Here is a 23,203-nt window from a genome sequence, read left to right on the forward strand (position 1 = left end):
ATATAAATATATTAAAATGCTATTTTTTTTTGCAATTTTCAGAAAAATATATAATGTTGTTTAATAAATGAAATATGTATAAATACACAGTTAGAAAACTAGAAATTCAGTACAAAAATAGGTATAACTATTATTACACTTACAAATTACCATTTAAAAAACCTTTGAAATTCAGTGAAAAAACCCTATAAGTTTCAGAGACGTTATAGTTAGGAATTAGCATTTAAAAAAACCTTTGAAATTTACTGAAAAAACCATAGGTTTCATGAGTGTTATAGTTAGCTGGACGTTTCTCTCATACAAAACCATAGAAATTTCTCAGTTATAGTTATTTGTGCTAACTATAACTCGAGTGCCCTCAATGCACTGCTGATGATGTCACATATTACATCATTCATGACATGGTCAGTGACATCACTGATCCCATCACTGATGACATCTCAAATGACATCACTGATGACATCACTGATGACATAATCCACGTGACAATCATAAACACCTCATCACACACTAGTATTACCTTTGATCACTCACTGTAAAATACAGAGTACCATATTTGAAAGCATTGACACACACTTACCAGTTACTACAGACGCACTCGTTGATTCCTAAGTCTACACACACAACTGTCCATTCACCCACAGAATCATTTATACATGCAGTCACAATGGTAACACTATCAAATGTACTCATACACCTATCTAGACATTGGCACATCAGCAGTCATCCTAGTCGGTTATGCAGTGATGCTACTCACTCATGAAAAGATTCAATCACACTTACATTTACTCACCTACACAGTTATACACACAACACCTGATTTATACATACACATAGTAAATCATAGTTACTATGTTAAAAAATCACTATTACAAGTATACACTCATTCATACAGTTACTCTCACAATCACTGCCTCTTATGTATACTTATTTATATACACCAACTCTCATATACAATGCCTTTTATTTTTCTACTTTATGGGAGATGTACCACTGACACATACATTCACTTACCAACACACAAATAAACACACTTAGACACCCAAACAACTGTTTCCATAAACACACCTAAACCCATATGCCTAGAAAATCAACCAGTCATACATCTATGCATAGAGTTACAACTCCCCCACCCAACCACAGATACACTCAGTCTCCTTTACACATACTCAGCCAACTAATCAATAACTAATATAGACACTCATGTAGTTAGTGACCAATTGATGCAGCAGGTTATACAACAACAGAGACAATGATACACATATTCACATAGTTTGGTTACTAATCCATATATTTAGTGAGACACATTTAATTCAGTTCAGTTCAGTTCAGTTCATGAGTCTTTATTTCGAGTATTTCACCATAAAAGACAACATTTAAATAATCACCAGTCTCTAAAACACTTCATGATAATTAAGAAAAAAAAAAAAAAACATTTGAACAGTGCATTTTATACATACAATACAATTAACTTACACAGGGATACAAAAATACTAAAGATACAAAAGTGCTAAAAAGGTGCAGGTATCAGCATAATACACAAATTAGTTAAATATGAGTAAAATCTTTCCTCAGATTCAATTCTCTTTGGACAATCCGATAAATACCAAAATCAACCCTTATCATCGAGGTTTAGCTCTAATAATCCACATCCAGACCAAGAATTTTCCTACTGCAATTACCACTGGTTCCCTTGTATCTGTCCTCATAATCCTCAATGCCTCTAGGCCCGCCCGCGTACCCAGGTTTTTACACATAGGTTTGAGCCACTTTTTTCGTGGGGCTAAATAGGCCGGACATACAAAGAAAATGTGGCTAATTGTCTCCCTCTGTTCGGTACACCAAGGACAAAACTCGTCCACTTGCCCTTTCCATTTTTTTGTAAATGATCTTATTGGGAGGGAGCCAATCCTCAACTGGTGATATAGCTTCCTATCACTACTCTTTGTGATAGTGTCCCAGTATTCTTCTAGGGATGGATCTAGTTTATGTTCCAAAAACTTGCCGGACAGAGAAGAGGTATTAATCTGGTCTATATATTGCTGGCGGACTGTGAGCCAATATAATTCCTTATACGCCTTTTTAGATGGAAACAGAGCATTTGCCGGGTCGGTCCACAAATTACTCAGACCCGCATTTTCTAATAGTAATCTTACTCTTTCAAACCACGGGATGTTACCTGACCCCACCACACATCTAACATCCAGGATTTCTTTTGCAAAAAGTGCCAGTTCAGGGGTTGTCCAAATCCTCCTCCATAAAGCCATCGGCTTAAAGCGTGCCACGTTATCAATTGCGTGACACCCTAAATCCATTAAAAGATGCTTTATGGGACTTGAGCTAGGGAGGCCTACTAGAGTCCTAAGAAATTTGTTTTGAAGTCTAACTAACTTGGACAGGTCGGCAAAACCCCATAAGTCCGCTCCGTACAGGAATGCTGAACTTATTTTGGCTTTATACATTTTTAAGGCAGGGCCTATCTTTTTTGTTAATGAGGACCTCTGTTCTTTGATTAGGCATCCCGTTAGCTGAGCAAATTTAAGAGAAAGCATATCCACCTGAGGCTTCCATCTAAGCCTACTCTCCAGGACAACCCCTAAGTATGTCATAACATTTACCTTTTCTAGGTGTAGTCCATTCATTTTAACATACCCATTCGCCTGTCTATTTTTTATTAAAACCATAAATTTAGTTTTTGTTATATTAACCTGCACGTTATTGTCTTTACAAAATTCCTCAAATTTGTTTAATGCTACCTGTAAGCCCTTCTGAGTTTTTGATAGGATTTGCGTGTTGTCTGCAAACATAAGTAACGGAAACTTCACACCACCCAAAGCAGGAGCATCAGTTGGACAAGCTTCAAAGTACTGCACGACCCTGTTAATAAACCACAAAAACCGGGTCGGCGCTAGTACCCACCCTTGAGGTACCCCACGAGACACAGGGAATCTCTCTGTGACCTGTCCTTGTTTACCCCATCGAACCTGTGCAAAATTTGCTTCATACAACTTAATCACCAAATGTAAAAGCTCCTGTGGCAGCCCCATAATTCTTAGGGCCTCCCACAACTTGACTCTGGGAACTAAATCAAAAGCAGATTTAAGGTCTACAAAAGCGGCAAAAATAGTGCCACCACCTAGCCAGACGACCCTCAAATAAATTAAAATAAATCTAAAAACATGCTCGATTGTACTAATACACGATCTAAAACCAGCTTGTAGGGGAGACAACACTTCCTCTAGTTCCATCCAGGACTGGATTTTTGCCAACACCATCCTTGCAATAATTTTCTGGACTGCATCTATTAAACTTATTGGGCGGTAGTTCCCTGGTATTGAGCGATCTCCTTTTTTAAATATAGGCAGGATCTCAGCCCCGTGCCAGGAATCCGGAATACATGCCCACCCCATCATAGCATTAGCAAGAAAAGAGATGTAAGGCACCCAATTTGATAGATCATATTTAAAAAGGTCAGCAGGAATACAGTCCATTCCCGGGGCTTTACCACCTTGCACCTTTCTCAATGCATCCTCTGCGTCTTTCTCAATAAATAATACAGTTTGGGGAGATGACGTTGGCAGGGGAGATATATCACCAAGAATTGGGTCACTCTCCTGTACCAGTCCCCTAAACTGAGACTGGTAATACTCTACCCAGTCATGAGGTGACACATGATTTTCTGGAACTTCAAAGTACGCAGAATGTCCCCATTTAACAATATACCAAAAATGAGTCTGGTTTTTCAACCTGCTAGCCTCAAGGAGCTCTTGCCAGTGCTGGTCGTCCCAGTCTTTTTTGGCCTTTCTTTGGGCCTTACGATAGTTTAGCCTGGCCTTCCTAATATATGCAATATTACGGGACTTAATTGCTAACACCAGTGAGCCATGGGCAACACGGCATGATTTGTTGTACCACGAATTCCCAGACTTTTGTGTTAGACACTTTGTAGATTTACAAGTTTAAAAAAAGTGGGATTTCAATTCCATAAAAAGCAGCTCATGGAAGGCTTTTGTTTTCCCTATTATATCTTCCTGAGTGGGAAGTGATCTCAGGTTACCCAAAGTATATGATACCTTCTGGGTGATCTTTTCTAGTATCTTGGGGTCACTAATGACCTTGGCCCACCGTACCCTATGCCTATAATTTGTAATCCAGGCATCCGCAGTGACTATCAGTTTGTTTTTTGGTCTTGGGCCCCCCACCTAATTTAAGACTCAATGCAAGCGGGTTGTGGTCACTCTCTGGTCGATCTAGTATTGTCATATTATCAAGTATAGACCAATACTCTATCCTTAATAAAATATATTCAATTTGACTTGAACAAATACATTGTCAAAGGTAGCCCTACCAATTCTGTCAGAATTTGAACATCCATTTACTGCTCCCAAGCCTTGCTCCAGGCAGAAGCCCATCCACTGTAGAGCTGCTTCAGTCCACTTCTTTATAGGTTTTAAGTCAAGGTGGGGAATATTCCATAAAGCATCTTCCTCAGCCACGAGAGACTCGCCTTCATGGTTTAGGGGTTCAAACGAACAGATAAAATCCCCTGCTAGGACCGCGTGGCAGTCCAACCCCACAGAATTGTAAAAAGAGTCGAACTCCAGGAAGGTTGCCGAACCCCTCCCTCCAGGTTGACCTCTCACATACAAATTAATAATAAGCAAATCTATTTCATTTGGCCGTTTCAGTTTGATAACAAGGATATCAGGGCTTTCTACCAGTACTTCAAGTGGTCTGTAGTTGAGTGATTGTCTAACCCAAATGGATAAGCCTCCAGAGGGTCTACCTTTTTTAGCTCTTACCGCCGGTTTGTGAAAATTTAGATACCCGGGGCGGTGGATAGAATCCACAGCCCAAGTCTCCTGGAAAATCAGGATATCATGATATTCCACTAATTCCGACCATTCTGCTATTGAAATTTTACTCTGTAAGCCTGCAATATTCCAGGAGATAATGTTTAATATATGTTTGTCATCGGTGGGGTTTACCTTTTCATGGATATCAACCGGGGTCAAGGTCAAGCTAGCCAACCCTCCCCCGCTTGATACTCCATTACCCGGTGACTCTGGAACCCTCCTATCCAGGATTCGCTCGTCCAATCGGACTCCCACTACATCCACCAAACCTGATTCGCCTAGAGATAATGGGGGTCCAGGTGGCAAACTTAGACCCATACCCACCATATGAGGGAGACTATCAGAGGTCATCAGTCCTACTTCAGTATCCAGCACTCCACGTTTTATTTCTCCCAACGTTTTATTACAAGGGTGCTAGACCTCTATAGACCCTTTAGCATGAATCTTAAGTCAATCTACCCCTTCCAACCCCGAGGAATATTTCATAGCGATTGGCCAGGGGAAGATAAAATTCGGTTCTACCTTCAAGATTCTGTCTATGTGGTCTCTTTTCTTGACTATAGTTGGAGTAGCTTATTTGGGAGGGGGATACTCGAGTATAAAAATACTTTAAACCTATCGATTGAATTTCCCCCACCCCTCCTATCCCTGCTTCATAGCAAATAAACCTGACCACCCTAGGATCTCTAAAATTTACAATAATGCAATCTTCCTCTATATCTTTTGGTCTACAACCCATCCAGCTCACCCTTCTTAGATGTACGATTCCTGCATTTGTGTAGGCTGGGAGTGATCTATTCCTGTTGAGCTAGGGTATAACTTTGTTTTTCAGCTCTCTATGAGATTCCTCCTTATCTTCATTAATCCCCGGGACTCCGGCCAAAATTACCGTATACGGGACGGATTCAAGGGGTAAGTTGATGCGGGGAGATGCTTTTTCCCACTCTCTTTACTTTGAGCATTAATCCTTTTAGTCACCATCTCATCTGCCTGTTCACTGTTTACACAGTGATTACCTTCCTCCCTACCCAACACTTTGTCACCCGCCCTGATAGGGTTTGAAGGATCACTCAGTTCAGTGGGATGCTCAGAGCTGAGATCAGTGTTCCTATTTTTATCACTACCAACAACGCTAACTACGTTTGGAGGGCAATCCTTGGCATTAATCCTGGGGCCAGGATCCTGGTCTTGGTAAACTATGGAACTAGGTCCCTGGAAACTCTCCACAACCTTTTCAAACATACTAGAATTCACTGTAACAACTTTTTCTAATTTTCCCAAATTCACGTTTATTAACCTTATTCTCTCCAAAAGTGGTAATAACAAGGATTTCACTAGTTGTTTGATTTGATCAAAAGGGCCATCATCTGGTCGTTTAGCAACTAGTTGAACTGGCGGTTGATCAGACTTCTGAGAATTTATATTCACAGTGGCGTTAGGGAGGTACTCATTGCTAGTTAAGGAGGGTATCTGTCTAGAGGTTTTAGTTATTTTCGCTGTTCTTCCCTTTTGGGGGCCATCTCCATGCTTTCTTTTCCCCATTGTTTGCTGAGCCTTGGTACCTTTACTCGCTTTTGGCTCAGCAATCAGATTTGTATTTATGCTGGGGAAACTAGATACAGGTGGCACTGTTGTATTCCCCCGCCTAATTTCTATAGGGGGATGACTCTCTATAGATGTATTCAGAGGATTGGAAGCAACAGATGCCTCAGAACCTACCAATATTAAACTTGGTCTGGGGCTCACATCACCCCTGGCCTGCTTAGCTAAATTTTGCTCCGGTGTAACTCCAGACCTAATGGTGCCCAAAGATGAGCGTTTTGAAAATAAAGAGTCTAAAGATAGATGTTTCTCGGTCAAGGCAATCTCACGTTCCAATACAACTACCGCCTAGTAACAAACTGGTCAAGCGTACCAGTCACTGACCCCCCCAATAGTACTGGGCACAGGTTTTCTTCCTTTCCCGGAACGAAGCACCATTTGGATAAAGTGCTTAAATAATTAAGATGATAATAAAAACGAGCAGGTAAACCAGATCTAATTTTAAAACATGTGATTACCCTAAAATCAATAATTTATAATAATAATATTAAACCATTAAAACAACAAGTCTCACAATATAGGTCTCGAGCTTAGAGGGGTGGCCCAGCCCAGCCTCAGTCGGCCTCGGACGGCCTTAGACGGTCCCGCCCTTGTCCCGGGCTTCTCCCAGCGCGCGACCGCACGCGTACCGCGCGGTGGAGGACAAAGATAATTTATATACAATGAGGTAGGGGGCGGGAAGAGGCCGACAGCTGAACAGTGTTACGGGGCTGAGGGTCCTCGCAGTCCTGTCCCATCAAGCCGCTCACCACAGCAGGAATCCAAAGCCCGGGGCTTAGTGATGCGCAAGAATTGCAGGTCCCAAAAAAGAGTTAAAAGCGCCAGAGTCAAAGAAGAAAGAGCAACTCTGCGAGCGGCTCGCGCAAAGCGGGGGCCGCGAGAGGTAAAATACTGGTCGAGGCAATCAGGCAGGGGGTGGGAAAAGGCAGACAGCTGAACGGTGTTACGGGGCTGCTGGTCCTCGCAGTCCCGTCCCGTCAAGCCGCTCACCACAGCAGGAATCCAAAGCCCGGGGCTTAGTGATGCGCAAGAATTGCAGGTCTCAAAAAAGAGTTCAAAGCGCCAGAGTCAAAGAAGAAAGAGCAATCTCTACGAGTGGCTCCCGTAAAGCGGGGGCCGCGAGAGGTAAAATACTGGTCGAGGCAATCAGGCAGGGGGCGGTAAGAGGCCGACAGCTGAACGGTGTTACAGGGCTGCTGGTCCTCGCAGTCCTGTCCCGTCAAGCCGCTCACCACAGCAGGAATCCAAAGCCCGGGGCTTAGTGATGCGCAAGAATTGCAGGTCCCAAAAAAGAGTTCAAAGCGCCAGAGTCAAAGAAGAAAGAGCTGGTCGAGGCAATCAGGCAGGGGGCGGGAAGAGGCCGACAGCTGAACGTTGTTATGGAGCTGCTGGTCCTCGCAGTCCCGTCCCGTCAAGCCGCTCCCCACAGCAGAAATCCAAAGCCCAGGGCTTAGTGATGCGCAAGAATTGAAGGTCTCAAAAAAGAGTTCAAAGCGCCAGAGTCAAAGAAGAAAGAGCAACCTCTGCAAGCGGCTCCCGCGAAGCGGGGGCCGCGAGAGGTAAAATACTGGTCGAGGCAATCAGGCAGAGGGCGGGAAGAGGCCGACAGCTGAACGGTGTTACGGGGCTGCTGGTCCTGGCAGTCCCGTCCCGTCAAGCCGCTCACCACAGCAGGAATCCAAAGCCCGGGGCTTAGTGATGCGCAAGAATTGCAGGTCCCAAAAAAGAGTTCAAAGCGCCGGAGTCAAAGAAGAAAGAGCAACCTCTGCGAGCGGCTCCCGCAAAGCCGGGGCCGCGAGAGGTAAAATACTGGTCAAGGCAATCAGGCAGGGGGCGGGAAGAGGCCGGCAGCTGAACGGTGTTACGGGGCTGCTGGTCCTCGCAGTCCCGTCCCGTCAAGCCGCTCACCACAGCAGGAATCCAAAGCCCGGGGCTTAGTGATGCGCAAGAATTGCAGGTCCCAAAAAAGAGTTCAAAGCGCCAGAGTCAAAGAAGAAAGAGCAACCTCTGCGAGCGGCTCCCGCGACGCGGGGGCCGTGATAGGTAAAATACTGGTCGAGGCAATCAGGCAGGGGGAAGGAAGAGGCCGACAGCTGAACAGTGTTACGGGGCTGCTGGTCCTCGCAGTCCCGTCCCGTCAAGCCGCTCACCACAGCAGGAATCCAAAGCCCGGGGCTTAGTGATGCGCAAGAATTGCAGGTCCCAAAAAAGAGTTCAAAGCGCCAGAGTCAAAGAAGAAAGAGCAACCTCTGCGAGCAGCTCCCGCAAAGCGGGGGCCGCGAGAGGTAAAATACTGGTCAAGGCAATCAGGCAGGGGGCGGGAAGAGGCCGGCAGCTGAACGGTGTTACGGGGCTGCTGGTCCTCGCAGTCCCGTCCCGTCAAGCCGCTCACCACAGCAGGAATCCAAAGCCAGGGGCTTAGTGATGCGCAAGAATTGCAGGTCCCAAAAAAGAGTTCAAAGCGCCTGAGTCAAAGAAGAAAGAGCAACCTCTGCGAGCGGCTCCCGTGAAGCGGGGGCCGCAACAGGTAAAATACTGGTCGAGGCAATCAGGCAGGGGGCAGGAAGAGACCGACAGCTGAACGGTGTTACGGGGCTGCTGGTCCTCGCAGTCCCGTCCCGTCAAGCCGCTCACCACAGCAGGAATCCAAAGCCCGGGGCTTAGTGATGCGCAAGAATTGCAGGTCCCAAAAAAGAGTTCAAAGCGCCAGAGTCAAAGAAGAAAGAGCAACCTCTGCGAGCGGCTCCCGCGACGCGGGGGCCGTGACAGGTAAAATACTGGTCGAGGCAATCAGGCAGGGGCAGGAAGAGGCCGACAGCTGAACGGTGTTACGGGGCTGCTGGTCCTCGCAGTCCCGTCCCGTCAAGCCGCTCACCACAGCAGGAATCCAAAGCCCGGGGCTTAGTGATGCGCAAGAATTGCAGGTCCCAAAAAAGAGTTCAAAGCGCCAGAGTCAAAGAAGAAAGAGCAACCTCTGTGAGCGGCTCCCGCAAAGCGGGGGCCGCGAGAGGTAAAATACTGGTCGAGGCAATCAGGTAGGGGACGGGAAGAGACCGACAGCTGAACTGTGTTACGGGGCTGCTGGTCCTCGCAGTCCCGTCCCGTCTAGCCGCTCACCACAGCAGGAATCCAAAGCCCGGGGCGTAGTGATGCGCAAGAATTGCAGGTCCCAAAAAAGAGTTCAAAGCGCCAGAGTCAAAGAAGAAAGAGCAACCTCTGCGAGTGGCCCATTTAATTACTCACTTAAATAAACAGTTAGACAGCTACTAAATTCTCTATCCAGATGATTATATATCCACTCAATCTTCAATACAGATGAGTATATATATATATTAGATATTTATATTTCAAACAAAACCACATTCACTGGATGATGCCATCAGTGATGTCATCAGTGATGTCATTTGAGATGTCATCAGTGATGTCATCAGTGATGTCACTGACCATGTCATGAATGATGTAATATGTGACATCATCAGTAGTGCATTGTGAGCGTGCAAGTTATAGTTAGCACAACTAACTCTAGCGGAGGAATTTCTATAGTTTTATATGAGTCAAATGTCCAACTAACTATATTGCAGCTGAAACCTATGGTTTTTAGTAAATTCCTAACTATAACGTTTGTAAAATCTATGGTTTTTTCAGTGAATTTCGAAAGTTTTTTTAAATGTAATTTCATATTTTAATATTTATACAGCCTATATTCCTTATAATAACATCGTGCATTGTGGGATCAAGACACCATTCCACTGTTGGGACCTAGAGTTGGTTGCACCTGGTTGAAGGGAGTACCTTCATCTCCACTCTCAGATACACTTCTAACATCGTCCATTGTGGGATCAAGACATAGTTCCACTTTTGGGACCTGGAGTTGGTTGCACCTGGTCGAAGGGAGTACCTTAATCTCCACTCTCAGATGCAGTTCTAACATCGTCCATTATGCGATCAAGATACTGTTGGTACCTGTTCGACTACTGTCTTAGTGGTATACAGAGCACTCCACGGTGCTGGGCCTCAGGTTTATTGCTGTGTGCCAGGTGCTTCCACCGGTACGTAGTAGGCCCTCTTTCATACACGATGGTGTCGAAAGGTGAACTGTGCGGCATATATGCATTGCAGCGGCCATGGGGGTTTCTGAGTACCAGCAGGCTTAACGCATCATTCACGCAGCCACCTTTGCTCACGCGCCAACCTCTTGGCAGTGTAAGCTGCGCAGACCTGGCAGACAAGTTCGCCATTCCGGAACTGAACCACACCCAGAGAAACGTGCCTTTTATTCATACCCGTACTCTAGCCTTGCGTATGTCGAGCCAGCCCACTACGCTAAAGATTTGGGGGTAGCACGTACGCGCTATGTTTTCGTAATCTTCCCTACTGATTGCACTATCATGGTTGCGTCCACTGTCCTCTTCACTCAATAGACCATCAGTGTATGTTGACATGTACATGTCTGTGCTCTGCATACTCAAGTCTGTCCGGCACATCCCCTCAACACTTTGCATTGTATACTTTTATAATCGAGAATCACTTGGCACCTTCGCACATACTTTGCTCCCATCTCTCCCCGGATTCTGCATTGTGTGACAGAGGTGCCATGCCATGTTTGGTTTGTGTGCATGGCTAGCCACGGTTCCCACAGTACGTAGTGTTGTTGTGTCTGCTAGATGTACATGTTGTTTGTCATGTTGTATTTGATTATATAAGGTAGCATGTTTATTCACAAGCAGTGGTTTCTCCCATTTACATATCGCTGTCTTAAAGAGGATACAGAAGTTTTTCTCACAGGTGAAAAGTGGGACCACAATGGCAGTCATTCATTACTATGCAAGAATGTCCATCTGCACGATGTTTCTAAGCCTACAGCCCACAATATCGCGTGCTTTCTTAAAAGTACGCTAACTCCCACAATCAGACCAACATTCGCACAGCTTTCTAACAGCAGTTATCTGCTTCTTAATTTACATGCACTCCTGCAGAGTTGGAGCTGGCATACCGTATGTCCTCACTGTTTCAAACCGAGTAACGTCCTGTGGCAATGTCTATTCCCACCCACACAAAGTAACTCCCAAACTTCAACTTGGCCTTCAATACCTACTTTGAAAACAGATTTCATTAAACTGAGCAAACTGAAAGTGCTTTTGTTCAGAACAGAAGTGTCCCTCACTTCTACAAAAGAATGCTATCGACTGCAGATAGCACAAACTAAGTATGGGCGTAAAATCCATTCCGCTCGTGGAATTCGCGGATTTTCGGCAAATTCGCAATCCGCTAACTCTCGTTAATTTGCCAAAAATGTGCAAATTTGCACGAAGCGGATTTTTTTGCTTGGTCGCGCTTGACAAATACAATATTGCGGCACGTGGCGTCCACTTACCGTCATTCAGCATTTGAAGAGTTGTTTTTCTCCATGTTTGCGTGTGCTGTGCCATTTTGGATCTTGCTGCGGGATCCCGCGGGAGTTTGTCGACCGCGATTACGTCATCGCGGCTTGCCACCTTGCACAGGAGAGTTTGTCAACGCGAGTACGTCATAAAGGCCCGTGATCACGCATCGCGGGAGTAAACACTTGCGAACACGTAGATGCGGCGGACAGCGACAATCTTGCGTCTGCGAAATTGCAAAATTTGCAATTCTGCACAAGAAATCCACCAGCGGGCAGCATAAACCTTCTGAAAATGATGATTTTTATCAGAATAACTCCTCAGGTTGACATTTGCCTGCACTTTTTTTTGCAAGGAGTCCATTTTGGGGGGGTGGGAGGAAGGAAGTGCCCCACAGTCTCCAACTTCCTGTTCCTGTCCAGCAGGCTCCCCCCAGTGCTTTGTTCATGTCCTGGTCACTTTGATTTGGATCTTGACCTGGAAGGATTACTTTTTGTGGATGCTGCTGGATATTTGGATTTGGGGCCTTTTTTACTTTATTTGGATCACTTTTGGATTAGAAATGCCACAAGTAAGTTGATGTTGTTTGTTTGGGGCATTACAGTTGCTGCAACTACAATTTTGGAACCTTTTCAGAACATTAAATAAAATATATTTTGGGTAGCCACAGTATCCAGTAGGACCAGGGTTAGTTATGGGTGCATGATGCAACTGTTTTGTTGAATTTCAACATAATTTATGGCATGGATGGCATTGGATTGTGGTGATTTTTGTGTGTTTTTGGGCTGTTGTTGGGGCCTTTTGCCCAGGGGTACTCAGTGGTGCATGGACTGAGTCTTTCTGTGGGGTCTCTTTAATGTAAACATCATGGAGGGCATGGATGGCATTGGATTGTGGTGATTTTTGTGTGTTTTTCAATGTTTTGGCTGTTGTTGGGGCCTTTTGCCCAGGGGTACTCAGTGGTGCATGGGCCTAGTCTATCTGTGGGGTGTCTCGAATGTAAACATCATGGATGGCATAGATGGCATTGGATTGTGGTGATTTTTGTGTGTTTTTTTATTTTGGGGTGTTGATGGGGCATGGCCATGTGGGTAGGGGCCATTTTGAGGACTGATACAGGCAGGGCCTGGCCATGGGGTGGGGGTCAAGGGGCCATTTTGAATCCAGGCAGTGTGCTTTGTGCCATAGGCCTGCATCCAATGTGCCTTGCGTTCATCCATTATGCCCAGGGGTACTCAGTGGTGCATGGGCCTAGTCTTTCTGTGGGGTCTCTTTAATGTAAACATCATGGAGGGCATGGATGGCATTGGATTGTGGTGATTTTTATGTGTTTTTCGATTTTTTGGCTGTTGTTGGGGCCTTTTGCCCAGGGGTACTCAGTGGTGCATGGGCCTAGTCTTTCTGTGGGGTGTCTTGAATGTAAACATCATTGAGGGCATGGATGGCATTGGATTGTGGTGATTTTTGTGTGTTTTTCGATTTTTTGGGGTGTTGATGGTGCATGGCCATGTGGGTGGGGGCCATTTTGAGGACTGGTACAGGCAGGGCCTGGCCATGTGGTGGGGGTCAGGGGGCAATTTTTAATCCAGGCAGTGTGCTTTGTGACATAGGCCTGCATCCAATGTGCCTTGCTTTCCTCCATTATGCCCAGGGGTTCTCAGTGGTGCATGGGCCTAGTCTTTCTGTGGGGTCTCTTTAATGTAAACATCATGGAGGGCATGGATGGCATTGGATTGTGGTGTTTTTTATGTGTTTTTCGATTGATTTTTTGGCTGTTGTTGGTGCCTTTTGTCCAGGGGTACTCAGTGGTGCATGGGCCTAGTCTTTCTGTGGGGTTTCTTGAATGTAAACATCATTGAGGGCATGGATGGCATTGGATTGTGGTGATTTTTGTGTGTTTTTCGATTTTTTGGCTGTTGTTGGGGCCTTTTGCCCAGGGTTACTCAGTGGTGCATGGCCATAGTCTTTCTGTGGGGTGTCTTGAATGTAAACATCATTGAGGGCATGGATGGCATTGGATTGTGGTGATTTTTGTGTGTTTTCGATTTTTTGGGGTGTTGATGGGGCATGGCCATGTGGGTGGGGGCCATTTTGAGGACTGGTCCAGGCAGGGCCTGGCCATGTGGTGGGGGTCTGGCGGCCATTTTGAATCCAGGCAGTGTGCTTTGTGCCATAGGCCTGCATCCAATGTACCTTGCTTTCATCCATTATGCCCAGGGTACTCAGTGGTGCATGGGCCTAGTCTTTCTGTGGGGTCTCTTTAATGTAAACATCATGGAGGGCATGGATGGCATTGGATTGAGGTGATTTTTATGTGTTTTGGGATTTTTTTGGCTGTTGTTGGGGCCTTTTGTCCAGGGGTACTCAGTTGTGCATGGACTGAGTCTTTCTGTGGGGTCTCTTTAATGTAAACATCATGGAGGGCATGGATGGCATTGGATTGTGGTGATTTTTGTGTGTTTTTCCATTTTTTGGATGTTGTTGGGGCCTTTTGCCGACGGGTACTCAGTGGTGCATGGATCTAGTCTTTCTGTGGGGTGTCTTGAATGTAAACATCATTGAGGGCATGGATGGCACTGGATTGTGGTGATTTTTGTGTGTTTTTCGATTTTTTGGGGTGTTGATGGGGCATGGCCATGTAGGTGGGGGCCATTTTGAAGACTGATACAGGCAGGGCCTGGCCATGGGGTGTGGGTCAAGGGGCCATTTTGAATCCAGGCAGTGTGCTTTGTGCCATAGGCCTGCATCCAATGTGCCTTGCGTTCATCCATTATGCCTAGGGGTACTCAGTGGTGCATGGGCCTTGTCTTTCTGTGGGGTCTCTTTAATGTAAACATCATGGAGGGCATGGATGGCATTGGATTGTGGTGATTTTTATGTGTTTTTCGATTTTTTGGCTGTTGTTGGGGCCTTTTGCCCAGGGGTACTCAGTGGTGCATGGGCCTAATCTTTCTATGGGGTGTCTTGAATGTAAACATCATTGAGGGCATGGATGGCATTGGATTGTGGTATTTTTTGCGTGTTTTTCGATTTTTTGGGGTGTTGATGGGGCATGACCATGTGGGTGGGGGCCATTTTGAGGACTGGTACAGGCAGGGCCTGGCCATGTGGTGGGGGTCAGGGGGCCATTTTGAATCCAGGCAGTGTGCTTTGTGACACAGGCCTGCATCCAATGTGCCTTGCTTTCTCCATTATGCCCAGGGGTACTCAGTGGTGCATGGGCCTAGTCTTTCTGTGGGGTCTCTTTAATGTAAACATCATGGAGGGCATGGATGGCATTGGATTGTGGTGATTTTTATGTGTTTTTCGATTTTTTGGCTGTTGTTGGGATCTTTTGTCCAGGGGTACTCAGTGGTGCATGGGCCTAGTCTTTCTGTGGGGTTTCTTGAATGTAAACATCATTGAGGGCATGGATGGCATTGGATTGTGGTGATTTTTGTGTGTTTTTCGATTTTTTGGCTGTTGTTGGGGCCTTTTGCCCAGGGGTACTCAGTGGTGCATGGGCCTAATCTTTCTATGGGGTGTCTTGAATGTAAACATCATTGATTGCATGGATGGCTTTGGATTGTGGTATTTTTTGCGTGTTTTTCGATTTTTTGGGGTGTTAATGGGGCATGACCATGTGGGTGGGGGCCATTTTGAGGACTGGTACAGGCAGGGCCTGGCCATGTGGTGGGGGTCAGGGGGCCATTTTGAATCCAGGCAGTGTGCTTTGTGACACAGGCCTGCATCCAATGTGCCTTGCTTTCTCCATTATGCCCAGGGGTACTCAGTGGTGCATGGGCCTAGTCTTTATGTGGGGTCTCTTTAATGTAAACATCATGGAGGGCATGGATGGCATTGGATTGTGGTGATTTTTATGTGTTTTTCGATTTTTTGGCTGTTGTTGGGATCTTTTGTCCAGGGGTACTCAGTGGTGCATGGGCCTAGTCTTTCTGTGGGGTGTCTTGAATGTAAACATCATTGAGGGCATGGATGGCATTGGATTGTGGTGATTTTTGTGTGTTTTTCGATTTTTTGGCTGTTGTTGGGGCCTTTTGCCCAGGGGTACTCAGTGGTGCATGGGCATAGTCTTTCTGTGGGGTGTCTTGAATGTAAACATCATTGAGGGCATGGATGACATTGGATTGTGGTGATTTTTGTGTGTTTTTCGATTTTTTGGGGTGTTGATGGGGCATGGCCATGTGGGTGGGGGCCATTTTGAGGACTGGTCCAGGCAGGGCCTGACCATGTGGTGGGGGTCTGGGGGCCATTTTGAATCCAGGCAGTGTGCTTTTGTGCCATAGGCCTGCATCCAATGTACCTTGCTTTCATCCGTTATGCCCAGGGGTACTCAGTGGTGCATGGGCCTAGTCTTTCTGTGGGGTCTCTTTAATGTAAACATCATGGAGGGCATGGATGGCATTGGATTGTGGTGATTTTTATGTGTTTTTCGATTTTTTGGCTGTTGTTGGGGCCTTTTGTCCAGGGGTACTCAGTGGTGCATTGACTGAGTCTTTCTGTGGGGTCTCTTTAATGTAAACATCATGGAGGGCATGGATGGCATTGGATTGTGGTGATTTTTGTGTGTTTTTCCATTTTTTGGCTGTTGTTGGGGCCTTTTGCCCAGGGGTACTCAGTGGTGCATGGGCATAGTCTTTATGTGGGGTGTCTTGCATGTAAACATCATTGAGGGCATGGATGACATTGGATTGTGGTGATTTTTGTGTGTTTTTCGATTTTTTGGGGTGTTGATGGGGCATGGCCATGTGGGTGGGGGCCATTTTGAGGACTGGTCCAGGCAGGGCCTGACCATGTGGTGGGGGTCTGGGGGCCATTTTGAATCCAGGCAGTGTGCTTTGTGCCATAGGCCTGCATCCAATGTACCTTGCTTTCATCCATTATGCCCAGGGGTACTCAGTGGTGCATGGGCCTAGTCTTTCTGTGGGGTCTCTTTAATGTAAACATCATGGAGGGCATGGATGGCATTGGATTGTGGTGATTTTTATGTGTTTTTCCATTTGTTGGCTGTTGTTGGGGCCTTTTGCCCAGGGGTACTCAGTGGTGCATGGGTCTAGTCTTTCTGTGGGGTTGCTTGAATGTAAACATCATTGAGGGCATGGATGGCATTGGATTGTGGTGATTTTTGTGTGTTTTTCGATTTTTTGGGGTGTTGATGGGGCATGGCCATGTGGGTGGGGGCCATTTTGAAGACTGGTCCAGGCAGGGCCTGGCCAGTGTGCTTTGTGCCATAGGCCTGTATCCAATGTGCCTTGCTTTCATCCATTATGCCCAGGGGTACTCAGTGGTGCATGGGCCTAGTCTTTCTGTGGGGTCTCTTTAATGTAAACATCATGGAGGGCATGAATGGCATTGGATTGTTTTGTTGTGTCATAGTCCTGCACTCAGTCTGCCATGCTTTCATCCATTATGCCCAGGGGTACTCTGTCAGTGGTGCATTTTATTGGTCTTTCCATTTTGGGGGGTGGGTATAATAAAAAATGCTTACTTGCAAACTAATAATTGAAGCGCTACATATGCAACATTTATTTACCTGATGTTCCTCTGGCTTTGTTTGCTTTTAGGTGCAGAAAGACGAATCATCAGCCTCATCGTTCCTGATCAGTGCCAGGAAGAAGTACTGCTGCGGTGTGTGCAGCACAACGTCACGTGTGGCCACAGACAACTGTGCAACTTGTGCAACTGCGGCCTGCTGTTCTGACATCTGAAGAAGATGGCCCCAAAAAAAGTTGCCCGTAGGTCCTCTAGCAAGAGAGTTGCCAGTAAGGAGCAGAAGAAGCAAGTGGCACCACTTACCAAGGAGACTGGTGTGACGACCGCCACATTTTTTGGGAAAAAAGTACGCCTGCAGCAGCAGCAGGGTCTGCTGGGGACCAAGCTGGGAGCAGCACCTCCGCTCCATTGGGCTCAGTGCCACCACCACCACGCCAACTTAGGTCCAAGCTCTTGAGTGCTGCAGAGGCAGCCAGTATAGTTGTTCAATCACCATCGACCAGTGATGTTGGCTCATCGCAAGAAAGTAGCAGCATCCCTCAATCAACACAGGTTGTTGTAACTCATCTGACGAGTGTTCAACAACCACAGCCGCAACAACAACCACATGTGCAAGTACAAGCCCAAGTACATGTGGAAGGAGAGGCACAAGCAGAGGTGCATGGAGCGGCACAAGTGCCCACAATAGTTGTAGCTCCCGAAGTAGGGGCACATCAGGAAATCGACATTCAAGCTGAGGTATCATATGAGGAAGCCACTCCTCCTGATGATTCACTGTCTTCCAGATCCCCAGCAAGTAAAAAGATCAAGGATGGTGTCTACATCTTCTTCAAGCCCCCTTCCTTCTTATGATATGGATGAAAATTGGGAACCACCAGGCCTGTCTGAGAGTGAGGCACACCATGATCTGACAAAGGTAGCTAAGCGTAAAAGGAAGGTCCCCGAAAGTCTCATAGTTATGGAGTGTGATGATGACGCTGAACAAGACATGGCGTATACTCCTGCTGATGAAGACTCTCACGACGACGACGCAGTCATCATAGACGTCACTCCAGCCTCAGCGGGCATGCAGCAAACAGACATTTTTACCCTATCCCGAAATGCTGCTGAGCGTGATGTTGGCGACTTGTCAATGGGACCACCACCAATGCAGTTAACTAGTACACCACCACCTACAGCTTCCATATTTTCTCGCCAGAAGGGACCTCCATCCACCTCGACCTCCATTTCCTCAATTAGTGGTGCTGTAAGTGCACAACGTACTAAATTTCGGGAACACACATCCTCCACTTCATCTGGCATTAGCATTCCCAGTATCGCCTCCTCCGCCCCCCACAGACATTTGAAGTCCGCTGTTTGGGACTTCTTTAGTGTTAGCCCAACAAGGGAAAACATAGCCATTTGTACCAATTGTAAGGTTCGAGTTAGTCGTGGTAAGCTTGGTACCAACTATGGTACCGGAGGCCAGAGAGGTCATCTTGAAAGACAGCACACTGTCAAATGGCATGCGCACCTAAGGGAGATCAAGGCAGCCCGAATTGCAAGTCAACAAATTGTATCCGTTGATGTTTCATCTGATGATGACGAGGAGGAAGAAGCGTCAAACATTTCTTCAGTTACACCCAGTACCCCTGTCAGCAGCACACCCCATGCAAGATATATGAGCCACACTAAGAGTGTGGGAGAGAGTGAGATACCAATGCGAAAAAGTTCATCATCATCATCACTGAGCGTAACTGGGTCAAAAAAGTAATCATCATCCCGTAAAATGATCCAGCCTACCATTAGAAGCATGTTGTTTTCAGATGCGCCATTTGAACGCAACCACCCAACGGCGCGTCTGTATAACACTAAGCTGGCTAAAATGCTAGCGCTGGACCTTCTCCCTTTTTCTTTTGTTTAAGGGGTGGGTTTTCTTGAAATGGTGGCAACGCTCTGCCCTAAATGGAAGGTTCCTAGCCGGTTCTATTTTGCCAGAGTTGCAGTTCCAGCACTACATGATGATGTGCTGGAGGTGATTGGGGCAGCTTTGCAGAAGAGTGCTGTTCACACTATACATCTGACAACAGACATGTGGACCAGTTGCCAAGCCACTGATTACATGTGCATCACTGCACACTGGGTATCTTTTTCAGGAGTTAAAGCAAAGCTAAACGCAGGTGTTGACACGGACAAAGTTTATAAAGCTGCTCGGAAACATGCAACTGTAGCCATGTTTGCCATGGAGAAAACTCATACAGGAGAAAACATTTTGCATGAGTTTAACACAATGGTCTTTCAATGGCTGTCCCCAAGAAAACGCATGATTTGTTATGTTTCCACGGATAATGGTGCCAATGTAGTTAAGGCCATGGATATGGGTAACTATTTCAGAGTGCCGTATTTGGCGCAATGTATAAACTTGGTTGTTAAAAAATTCTTGCATGAAGAAAGTCCAGTCTAGGAGTTACTGACCACCTGCCGAAGAATGTGCACACATTTCAACCATTCTTTTAAGGCCCGGAAGCAGCTGAGGTGCCTGCAACATGAACGTAAAGTGCCAGTGAAAGCACTCATCCAGGACGTGGTAACACGTTGGAACTCAACCTTCTACATGCTTGAGCGTCTGTATGAGCAGTATGCGGTAGTTGATCAGTATTTATTTAAACTGGGTACACCTATGATAGACACCTTGGACTACAAGTTAGAAGAAGTTTATACGTGGGCTGAAATCTATACCCAAAAACAATGGCAACAGAAACCTAATCAACAGCAGCCAAAAAAACCGACCACCACCACTTCTTCACAGGAAAGCGTGGTATCAGATTCTGAAATATCTCAATCAAGGACACCAATTAGTACAATCACAGCACCAATCACAAAATCAGCTCCAAGTACATCCAACTCACAAGCTTTTTTAGAGATAAGTCCAGCAGTCAACGCTCCACCATTAATAAACCAACCAGAAGAGGGGGCAGATACAGATCGCAGTATAGCAGAAAGAACCAGGAGCCAGATGAGCAAAACGAACTAGTAGTCAACATCTCGTCAAAAAATTTAACTCCTCTTGAAACTCAAGTACTGAATAAAGGTATAACTTTTGTTCCCACATACCGCTCCAATGCTGCTGAGACAGACATCGCTCTATTTAAATTTTTCAGAACATTAAGGTTAAGATATTTCTTTAAAGATATACCACCATCGACATCTATGTCTACATGGGATAAAGACTTTAAACCAAAGAGCACATTTTGTGCACCGTTCACACACAAGACTATAGAAGCATTTGAACGTTCTGTTCTTTCAGAAATTCAATCAATTCAATTTGTGAAACCTAAGAAACATAATCTTTCAGCCAGTGAATGGAACACTTTGAAAAACTTGAGTCAAGACTCCAAATTAACTTTCCAAAAGGCTGACAAGGGTGGTGCCCTTGTCATAATGGACACCGAATTTTATCTAAAAAGCGTCAACAAGCACGTCATGAATACAGAAATTTACTTGCCGCTGGAGATGGACCCGACAAGTGAGTACCAAACAATGTTGAACAAGATCATTCAACATGCGTTCGAAATGAACTGGATCACAGAAAAAACAAAACAATTTTTTGAAACCAAATATCCAAGAAGACCTAAATTTTATATGATGCCAAAAATTCATAAGAGCCTCACCAACCCTCCATTTAGACCCATAGTCTCAGCGTGTGGATCTATTTCAGAACCAATTGGCAATTTCATAGACACTTTTTTGCAACCGATTGTACAAGGTTTTAGCACATATCTGAAAGATACTACTGCATTTTTGAACCTCTTGGAGAAAATTGTATTGGAGAAAGATCAATCCTATTTGCTATGCACTATTGATGTCACGGCACTATACACCTCAATCCCCCATAACGAAGGGATAGAAGCGTTAGAATGGGTTCTACTAAAAAGTTCTCTTGAAGATCACCAAAAAATGTTGATTTTAGAACTGATGCAATTTTCGTTGTACAGTAGTTATTTTGAATGGGACGGTAAATTCTACAACCAGAGCAGCGGGACATCAATGGGATTTGGGGGTGCCCCCTCGTATGCAAATATTTTTATGAATACATTTGAAACGGACTACATACTTGAGGATACTTCATGGATTGAAGGTTTGATAATGTACAGAAGGTACATTGATGATTTATTTATAATCTGGAAAGGTACCCCTCAACTATTGGAACAGAATATCAGTGATTTGAACACTCGCAACCCAAGGATTCAATTTACCCACATGATCGATGCAAAGACCATATCATTCCTTGATGTACAGATCAATATTCATGAGAATCAAATCACCACTAGAGTCTTCACCAAACCCACCGATAAGAATTCAGCTTTATTGTTCCAAAGCTTTCATCCGGATTCCCTTAAAAAACACTTGCCGACATCCCAATTCATTAGGATAAAACGAATAACTTCCAATGAGAATGATCTCAGAGATGCCTTGAAAACTCAAACCGAAAAATATCATGCAAGAGGATATCCTAAAGATGTGCTGGACACAGCATTAAAGACAGTTGCGAATCAGTCTCGAGTGAAACTGCTTGAATCTAAAACTAAAACATCGAATAAGAAAACTGTGTGTGTTTTGAAATATTCAAGTGACGCTTCTAGAATTAAATCAATAATCAACAAACATTGGAAATTAATCCAGCTAGAACCTGATCTCACTGGATTGTATAATGAGAGAGTCACATATGCTTTTCAACGATCGAAAAACCTGAAAGAAATACTAAGTAGCACCAAGGCAATCGTCACACAATATCGAGGGATGCTCAAATGCCACAATTGTATACACTGTGGAAATGTCATTGAATGTACTTCAATTTCACACCCCACGAAAGGATTTACCATTCCATTGAAACATACGAGTACATGTGATACTACAAACTGCATATATATGATTAAGTGTCCATGTGGCAGAGCGTATGTTGGCCAAACCGAAAGGAAAGTAAAAATTCGAATAACAGAACATAAAAGTAACATTCGTCTACAGAATGCCAAATCACCCATTGCCACACATTGGGTAGAACATAAACACCAAATTTCTCAATTGAGGTTTGTAGTTCTGGAAAAGCTCTCCATACGCAGTGACCAGGATCCCACTAAACAAAGGTTGAAGAAAGAATTTTTCTGGATCAAAAAATTACAGACTGAGCTCCCATCCGGGCTCAATGACCGTATTGAACACTCATGTTTTTTATAATGTGAATCTAAAATAACACTGTGAGTTTAAGGCATTGTGGGTCTTGTATTATGAACAAGAATTTCTGATAATATGTATGGATCGTATCTAGTTTTCAGATTGGATGTAACTTGTGCCGAAACACCGTTTTAGTGTGCGATTTTATTTTCTATTTTGTAAGTAACACTTGTACATACAAATGTATCTTTATTTAACTGCAGCGTAAATGACAAATAACAGCGCACCGACTCCCCCGTCACGTGATTAAGGTATTTTGAAGCCAGACACTGGCGACTGGTCATTCCCTAGTCACATGTTTATGCAGCCTCGTTTTAACATGCAGTTGAACAGGGCGCGGTAAACTACACCATTCGAGCGTTCACCATTACTGAAGGAGATCGGCTGATCCCAAACGTAAGCATTGCGCAGTTAGCAGCGTGATAAGCGTGTGCGCGTTTTGTTAAGCATGTAGACTTCTGTTTTGCGATAACTGTTAGCCACAGTGTGATACATCAAGCGGTTATGGGGAAGTTAGGTTGTTGAATTGTAGACTGAATATGATTCATAGTTCTATTTAGTTAGCGGAGTGTATTGAGCCATGTCTACACACGGGCTAGATTCATTTTGTGTAGCGACTTTGTTTGAAAACCGTCATTTCCATTAATGTTTATGTTGAAT

This window comes from Lissotriton helveticus, chromosome 5_1 (assembly GCF_964261635.1).
Source record: "Lissotriton helveticus chromosome 5_1, aLisHel1.1, whole genome shotgun sequence".
In the NCBI taxonomy this organism is placed as follows: Eukaryota; Metazoa; Chordata; class Amphibia; order Caudata; family Salamandridae; genus Lissotriton; species Lissotriton helveticus.